Raw genomic sequence first — 10,497 nt, 5'->3', positions numbered from 1 at the left:
GAAGTTACTTAATTTGTAGCAAAAAACCTTTTCCAAAGTTTTAGTTTTGAAAATCGAAATCCATTTTTTCGACTTAAGTAATTTTGCAACCTCACGTTAGAAAATATCAATTACTGATGAATTAAGCAAAAACCCAAAATGAGTTTAGAAACAGATTACAAACCCTAAAAGATCAAAACAAATAATTACAAAATTCACCATATTTACATTAAGTGCAAAAACAATCCAAGCTCCCACACGCCATCCAATCCTAAGTCAGAGGTTTACCTGAATAAACAAAGAAAAAACAAAAAAGAGTGAGCTATGAAGCTTAGTGTATAACTAAACTCAAACAAAGATCAAACAAAACACAATATACAATGTACGACCCCTTACTCATATCCAAAGCCGGAATAGGGTTTGACGCATTACCAGACTTTAACACAAGCACATATACAAAACCGGGCCATAAAATTTTCATTCAAATCAATTTCATTCATACATTTGTAAATTTTCCCTTATATGGGCTTACGAGGCCCTAAACATACATCGAATGTGGTTCGGGACTAAACTGAGAACTTTAGAAAACTTTAGGATAACTTACAATTTTTCATACTTTAGAGAGTCACACGCATATGTGGGTAGGCCGTGTAGTCTTGCACGCCCGTGTTGGCTTGGGACACACCCATGTCCTTAGCCCATGTAACTCCCTGACTATGACGCCATCAACCAAATAAGGTCACACGGCCAAGTCACACGCCCATGTGCTTGGGCGGTGTGACTAATTAAATTCCAAAAATTAAGTGCAGACTTTACACGGCCTGGGTACATGCCCATGTCCTAAGGCCGTGTCCTTCACACGGCTGAGATATGAGATACATGGTCATATCTCAGCCTATGTGTTTACTACTGGGCAATTTGTTTTGCATAATTGGGGTGCAGGGGACACACGGCCGGATCACAAGCCCATAGGGTAGACCGTGTGTCACACACGGTCAAGACACATGCTCATGTGTCTAACTGTGTGGACAATTTCTAGGCTATTTTCCAAGCCATTTGTCACCCTTAAACACTCACATACTTACACTCACCTTATGGCATGCAACATGGCACATTTGATTACTTAAGCAATCATATTCATGGTTAAATTATGACTTGGTAGTGTCAACATATCACCTATTCAAACTATCATGTTTTCATATGGCATTCCACACCAATTTCATATTTATCTATCATCTTTACTAACCTACTTTCAAGTTATCCACTTACATCACCTTTATTGACATACACATTAATCATATCTCATACACCAAACATACATACCATCCATCACACTCATTATCCATAAGTAACCATAACCACATTAAAGCATAAGCACATTTGCATACATGCACCAATAATTAGGGTTACAACCCAAATAATCAATATGAGCCACCTCTCATGGCCATATATAAAATAATCATAATGCTTTCATGAGCCAACTCATTTAGCTAATCAATATGACATATAACAAAAGACCAAGTCCTTGTACATGCCATACTCAAAATGATAATACTAGCTATACCCAAATATTCAATGGATAGTGTGACCGAGTTTCCGACTTCTTTTGATACCCGAGCTAACTTGGCGGCGCTATAAGAATAGGAAAGGAAAGGAAAGGGGGTAAGCTTTAAAGCTTAGTAAGTTCACATGAAAATAAAATACAACTTAAATAAGCGTTAATCATACATTTACGACAATGAGCATAATCTTGCATTTTTATCAATTTCTCTTAAACCCATTCTTCATATATATATAAATATATATATTCTTACCACAAGTTTATCATATCTCATGTCATTCTCATGAGTTCGATGTACATACCTGTGCCCCTTGCACATAATAACTTACTTTCTCGTCTTTGACGTATTTATCAAGATTACTCATTAAAATTCTTTGAGAACTACCCATTGAACACTCGGAATACTATCAGATACATCGAAATCTCATACCTAAGTGCCTCATTTGTAGCCAACGCTACCTCATATCACATATCGCATGTTGCTTAACTTTCGAGCTACTCACGGGTCTGCTCTCATAGGCTGTTAGGTATCCGCAACACTTGCCGGACTACCCAGCCACTTGTAGAATATGAGACCAGTACCCGGAAGCTGAAACATTGTCACATACATCATGAACTCAGACCACAACTAAATGAGTTCAGATGTCACATATATCATGAACTTAGACCACAATTCAATGAATTCAAATCACATAGTTCCTAGTGACATGTCATTTGTATCCTAAACTATTCCAAGGTTCAAACGGGATTCTTCGATACCACATTTCTGTTGAGCTTGCTCGTAATGCCGATTTCAGTATCCATAGCACCAATCGCATACTCATGGAATAATCAAGCATACTCATAATAGTAGTAAAGCATTAAAGTTCATTTGATATCAAAGTAATAGAAATATGACATAACATCTCATATGAACTTACCATACATGTAATATTAAAGCATTTAAAGTATGGTACATGTTGCATTATTTTCAAATGAACTTACCTCAGTAAAAAATGATAGAAATGAGCCTAATCCTCGTAAACCTTGTTTTTCCCCCGATCAAGACCCAAATCACGTTTTTCTTGATTTATAAGGTCAAATTCAACTTTTTCAATACTCACATTGTTCATATTGACCCATAACACATAATTTAGTAAAATTACCTTTTTAACCCTAACTTTTCACTTATTTACATTTTAGTCCCTAGGCCCGTAAAATGAAATGCATGCAATTTGTTGGTTACCCAAGCCTAGCCAATTCATATTCTAACTCATATCAGTTCACATTTTCCTTCACTTTACATTTCTACTACTCATTTTTACGCCTTTTACAAATAAGTCCTTTTTATGTGTTTCCACTAAAAATCACTTAGCAAAAGATGTTTATCACACATCAAACATTCATATTCCTCCATTAAACATCAAAATACAACCATGTCACACATGGGTCAAATTTCATACATGAACCCTAGCTCAAAATAATGGTAGAAATGGATAGATCGGTTGATGACAACTTCAAAAATGTAAAGAACATTAAAAACGAGATTTGGGAGCACTTACAATCAAGCTTGAAAATGTTGAAAACCCCAGATATGGAGACTCCCCAAATTTCAGCACCCTTAGAGAAGATGGACATCATTTTTGCTTGATTTTTCCCTTTTTATTCTTTTATTTACTAAATGACCAAAATGCCCTTAAGACATTTCTTTCAAATTTTTGCTATTCATGCCCATTTTTGTCCAAAATTTTAGAACTTGGTCAAATTGCTATTAAGGACCTCTAATTAATAATCTAATGTAATTCCATGCTTGAAGCTTCTAGAACACAAGTTTTACAACTTATTCAATTTAGTCCCTAAAGTCAAATTGGACACTTTAGGCGTAGAATTTCTTCATGAAAATTTCACATAAATATGAAATCATATCATGGATAATCAAATAATCATAAAATAATTATTTCTATTTCATATTTATGGTCTCGAAACCACTGTTCCGGCTAGACCCTAATTCGGGATGTTACATACAGATTAGAGCAATGCAGAAAGTTTCATAATGATCATATAACTAGAGCGGAATAAATTAGAGTATCACAGAGATTTTCATAACGATCGTATAACAGAACAGATGATGTATGGTTATGCCACTGCAGTGTTTTTCAGAAAATCATAATACAGATTTATCAGAAAACATCTTACCCAACTCCGCTACACATCAAAATAGAGTTTCCCATAGCTCATCCAAACAATTCAAACCAACAGATAATTGTGGACAGTGCCACCAGAATTGTAGTCAAAACTGCCAGATTAGATATATGTGGTCATACCACTATGTTGCAGCCAAGTTGCCAGAATAGATGTCTGTGGCTGAGCCACCATAATTGCAGACAAGCTGCTAGACAGAATTATGGATAAATCACTAGATGATGCAGATCATTGAACTGCTAAAAACTTCCTTCTTTCAGATCATGCCGAGCACCATCAATGTGTCATGGCATGCATATTCAGAATCACAATGATAAACATGTAGGACATTCTGTGGTACAACAATAGAAACAGAAGGCATGAAAATCCACGCTTTGCAGAACAGATTAACCAAATCTTAATGAATCATAATAGATTTTCCATGAAGTCACATGCATAGTTACATATCAAAATCAATATCAAACATAACAACTTATTCGGATATCACATGTTCAAAACCAACAAGGTAATACATAAATGAATCATCAAAATTAACGGAACACATATCATACTTGAATAAATCACATACCTTAAACACGTCTCAAACAAAAACACATTATATGCTAACAAGTCATACTTACTTAACTTATATCATATCAGACATACATACAGATAACGGATTATACATCAATAGATAATAAAAATTAGGTTTTATAGCTTTTTTCAAGTTAAACGGACCCCACGAAAGACCTATGTTTGATTCAAATGACGTTTACGGTCCTAGGGAAAGATTTTATTTTTTGGCCTACATGCCCGTGTGGATTCACACAACCTACATGGCTGGCTCGAGTGGCCCACATGGCCTGGCACACGTCTGTGTGGCTCATCATAGTGCCTCACATGGCCTGGTACATGGCCGTGTTGCTTAAGTTCCTCATATGGACTGGACACACACCCATGTGACCCAATTTAGTGCTTCATTCGACCGTGTGGCGTCAACAGCCTCAATTCTAACTTTCATAGATTGCAGATTACTCAGGTTTTCGTTACACACCTAATACGATTTTGATGTAGAAGCAATAGAGATAATCCTGGAACCTAAAAACGACGTTTAAACGTCCAATCAAACAATTTATTCTCAATCAAATCGCTAAACTAACATCCAAAATCGAAGCTACATCAAAGAAATTTTGACACAAAACCCCAAATTAAAACCTATTGGCAAACGAATCAACCAACACATAATGCTTAAATCATTGGAGGGACGTAAATCTCGAGATCTTCCCTAACAAAGATTTATGCAAGTCAAAATTTTACACTACATAAAAAGGAACGTAATTTCGTCCATCAACAAACTCAAACAAAAACTCAATAAGGAGAACTTACGCAGTTCGATTGAAAGATCGACGACACAATGGAACTTAGAGCAACAAATTTGAAATGATTCAAATAGTAAACTAAGGGCAGAAAAAGATCACAACCAAAAAGAAAAGAAGAAGAAATGGTAGAAAGAAGAAATAGAAAAAGAACGTGAAAAGAAGAGGAAGTTTTTTTTGGAAAAACTTAATTAATTTTAAAAAATAAAAACTAACTCACAAGGTAGTAACAAAAAAAAACACTTTCTTATCGCTTTCGCAGAGACTCAAACAACACAAGACCAAAGGATATACAAAACTTAACCACTGAACCACTAGGTTCATCATTGTCATCAATTGAGCAAAAATAATATAGATACTCAAGAATAGAGGTTTAGAAAAAGGTAGCAAAATTTTAAAAGAAATTATTCAAATCCAGAACCTTACACACACAAACTTAACACTTAACCACTGAACCAAATTAATTCCCTTATCACAATTTCACAATCTTAACCCAAACTCAGGATGAAACCACTCTGAATTTCACTAACCAATTCCTTCTAACTCGGTTTTTGGAATGTTACACGGATGCAATTCAGCAGCAAATTAAAGCACCTACAATAGCTTGGAGTATGGGCGACAACAACTAACTTGGAGAGGCAATGGCGTCAACTAATGGGAGCAAAAACTAAAACGATTGGGACTCAATTGGAGAGCAACTTGGTGAACTTTGAACAATGATAACGGATGCGCAACAAGCTTTGTAAAGCAATGATTGACTAAGAAATTAGCAAAAAAAATTAAGAGAAATTGAAGCAATTTCAATGAAGAATGGCTAGCAATGGAAAAAAAAATCGTTCGCAGTTTTCTTTGGTTTTATACAGGTGAGTGCTAAGCATCTATTATTTCGATTAGGTATTAATGATTCAGAGGTGAACATATATATACATATATATTGTAGCGTCAATCACATATTATTTCAATTATATAATGACGAGTTGTGCTTATTTCAACTGCATACCGATGATTTTTAATTTTTAAAAAAAAATTCATAAAATTTTATCTAGAATATCCAAAATTTAACTTTAGCAACATGAAAACATCAAATTTATCCATATAATGTTTTAAAATAACATTTAAATTTGTTTTCTCCCTCATTTAAAGATTTATTTATTTTGATCTCTTTCTTCATCTTTATCTCCATTTTCTTCTTTCATTCCTTATCTTAATATGTATTACTTAGAGAAAATAAATTAAATTAATTCTATATTATACACTTGACTAAAACAACATCAGGTGCGAAATTAGTGCTGGCAGGGGTCAATATCTTAAAATGGAAAAACATTATTTAGGCCTTTTAAAATTTTTAAAATTTTCAATTAGTAAAAGTAAAATTATACTTTGGTCCTCTTAAAAATATAAAAAATTGATTTAATCATTTAAAAATTATAAAAATATAAGCTATTAAAATGGTGGAATTATATTTTTACTGTCGTAAGAATTACAATTTAATTTCGATCCTCTTAAAAAGAATTTCTGATTGCGACCCTCATTTTCATCACATTTGATTAAACAATTGACTATAAATAACTTAAATTTATTTGGGAGCTTTAATCAATGCAAGTAAAAATGAAAAATGAAGAAAGATACCTTGAATTTTTTAAAAATGCAATTAAAATTATGAAAGATAAGTATTAGTAATAAAAATAAAATAAAATTTTTCTCTAAGAAAAAAAATTATATATTATTTTTGTACATAAAGAACATAAAAGCTAAAATCTCATTTCCCCTTGACCACAAGCGTCTGCCTGCAACAAGGGATGAAAACTCCCCGGAGGCTCCTCTAAGACTTACAGATCATCATCAAGATTATGAGCTAAATCAGCTAAATGGTTAGTACACTTATTTCTCCCTAAATATGTGTCGGACTTCAATAACCCAACCACCTTGCTGCATATCTAAGCAATCTTTGATGACAGTAGCAAGAGGGTGGAAATCATTATAAGGTCTGTTAAGGAAGTGTACCACCATTTCGGCATCAAGCTTGATGATCAGACATGAGTGATGTATCACAATTTCATATGTATAAATAATTTTTTAAACACTTTCTTAAACTTGTTTCTGAGTAAAATAAGAAAGTATCTAACAAGAATCAATAAATAACCCTAAATCTCCATCACCTAAGTATTTTTTTATCTAATATTTATTTCTTTTTTCTTTTTTTTTTTGGAATTACAAATTTATAGTTACGGACTGGCTCTATTTTAAAAGTTGAAAACTTTAGTTAGGAAGTTTGAGGATCAGATTAATAAAATTTGTAAATGTGAAGGGTTAAATTTGTTAAATTATTTATAATTATGATCAAATTGATAAAATATATTAGTATTGAAGGTTAAATATGTCATTATACCATTTCTCCAATGGTGTTTTTCCTTCAATTGTAGTAGATGGTAGGCAATTAATAAGATGGCATGCATATAGCCTAAGCCCAAAACTCTCTACCTAATCCAGCATTGGATAGCATACATCGAACTTAGCATTGGATAGCATACATCGAACTTTCTCCAAGAACGTTCGATTCATGCATTCTGCCACCCCATTATGTTGTAGTGTAAACTTGATGGTGAAGTGTCTGATGATGCCCTCATCTTCACAAATCTTTACAAATGAAGCATTTCTATACTCTCTACCATTGTTTGTGTGAAGATGCTTGATCCTTTTGCTCGTTTGAGTTTCCATCATTATTTTCCACTGGAGGAAAGCTCTTAACACTTCATCTTTTGTCTTCATTGTATACACCCATACTCTTTGGGAATAATCATCAACAAAAGTTACATCATCTAGTTTCTTTTCATCAATGGTAATATCTAGACATTATTGAAAAAGAGCATCTAGAACCTCACTCTGGCACATGCCAAAATAACTTGTGCCATCGAAGATCACTACCAATCTTGTATTTGCCACTACTGGTCTCGCCCACATGGATGATGTTAGAGCTCTTGGATTGTCCACCATTTCAACCATAATCTTTTAATATGCCCAAGGAAATCTTTTCTAATGTGGAAGATTAGTTTAAACTACAACCACAAAGCATACTTCGATAACCTTCAATTATGATACCACTTGTGCGAACAGGGTAAAAGAGAGTAAATTATCGTACTAGAAAACCGCACTAGGTTCAGTTTCCATAAAAGATTGGAGGAGTCACAAACGGTCCTACTTAAAACCTAACCTCCTAGATAGAATTTCCCTATAATGTAATTTAATACTTCAATATATCACTGCAATTGTACCTTACAAAATATTGAATGATAAATAAAAAATAAACAACACCAAAAATTTAACGAGGTTTGACAAATTACGCTTATCTCCTCAAAACATACAAGTGAAAGTTACAACTAAGAAAAGAAAAAAAATTGTCTTAAGAAGAAAATGAAAAATTTTGAGATGATTTAAAGGTGGAGAAACCACCTCTATTTATAGTAGTACAAACACTCCACAACCTTATATTTTTTAGATGTGAAGTTGTGATATTTCAACATTTTTTTTTGAATTCTCAATACTATTTTTTAGCTTGATGTTTTCCTTTATTTATTTGTAGTTTTCTTCTATTTTTGAACCTTATTTGTTTGTTTATTTGATTTTTTTTTGGGCATGGGGTGGCAACTCCTCTTATTATTGAACTTAGTTCAGGTGTGGTCTTGAAGTGGTTGTTAAATAGGGAAGTTAGACCATGGTTGTTGCGAAATCTACTTATAGGTATTGATAGGAGTATCAGCCAGATGGTTAATGTGTGGTTAAGACAAAAGGTAATAGTATGGTGGAGGCTTTGGCTATTGTTGGGGTGAGAAAATTAGAATTATTTAAAGCTTGGTAATGATATATATATTTTATTAGACATTAGGAGTTAGTTTTGATGTTGGATGTTTTGTTCCTTGTTTATTGGGGTGTTTTGTAATTTTGATTAGAAATGTGGTTAGTTTTTTCCAATGCCTTTCTAGTATCATGTATGCATATTGATTGAGAAAAAAAAAGTAATGTTTGGGTTTGGCCTTTATTTTTATTATGTTTTTTTTTTTCATGAATTTACCATTTTATGAAATCTATACTTGAAGCTTTTGGGTATTACATGTCGAAATTGATTATTGATTAATATCATCGGGGTTTGCTGTGGTTTATATTCTCATGAGATTTGTTTTTTTTTTCAATTTGGGAGAAACTCTTTTCAATTATAGTGATTCATGGTTTCATTGAAAACATATTGAAATATGAGCAGATGCATGAAATTTGCAACCTCGAGAGAAAAAGGGTGCAAATTTTATATCATCTTGGATTTAATGATTAAAATATTGGTAAGATATTTGTTTTTTCTCTCTCTAATTTTATATGTAACATTTGTAAATTTTTTATTTTATTATCAATTATAACTTTCATCTTTTTTAAAAAAAAAATAAACAATTTGATATTGTAAATTAGTTTAACAAATCAAGAAATCAAATGAATGATTGATGTTAGATCCTAAAATGGGGAGAATGAGTGTATTTCAAGGTCTTATTATTTGTTTCTTTTGATGATTGAAATTTGTATGTTTTTGATTATTTTGTTAAGAAAATCAAGACATTTCATAGCAACATTATCATTACTATATCTCTTTTAAAATATAAATTTCTCATGATTGAAATATGGTTTGTGAATTATATATATATTTTAATTATTTAGGGTGAAATTTCATACTAAGTTTTAAAAATTAGAAGAAAGTTTTTCATGTAGTGTTTCAATGTTGAAGGAAGGATCATGCAAGTAAATAGTTATTAGCTTTATTACCTTGATTTTGGGCTCCAACTATTATGTTTTGGCCTTATTTTCATATCATTTCTTTTAGTATTTATCAGTAAGGGTTCATGTATAATCTTGCCTCCCCATTGTTTTACTGATGCCTTTAGTCAGCTCCTTCTTGCCTACAATTTATTTACATTTGTTTTTTCAAATTTAAATATATATTTTATGAACAACATCACATACAGCCTTTTGCCATTCTCTATTGTTGAATTTCCTTTGGAGATTCTAAAATAAGGAATACTCATACTTGAAATGCGAGCATCAATTTTTAGATCAACTTACATGCTAAATTAATGAGATTATGTGTAGTTAATACTTAAAATTTCAAAAATTAAAGTCAATTAAATCATATAAAGTTAAAAAAAAAATTATTATTGGTTGGCCGTAATGGTAAGACATATTGTACTTTTAAGGGGAGAATATAGTTTCGAATCTTGAAGACAATATTGTTGGGAGGAGTAGCTACAAACCTCGAATATGGACCGTAAAACGGATATACATAATTTTAATAAAGTATTCTTCGTTTTTATTAATTAAATATATATTTATTTATTTTATCAAATATATGATTAACTTAATTATAGGCAAAGAAAAATATAAAAT

The sequence above is a fragment of the Gossypium hirsutum genome, chromosome A12, assembly GCF_007990345.1.
Source record: "Gossypium hirsutum isolate 1008001.06 chromosome A12, Gossypium_hirsutum_v2.1, whole genome shotgun sequence".
NCBI lineage: Eukaryota > Viridiplantae > Streptophyta > Magnoliopsida > Malvales > Malvaceae > Gossypium > Gossypium hirsutum.
Note: the sequence above shows the minus strand (reverse complement) of the source record.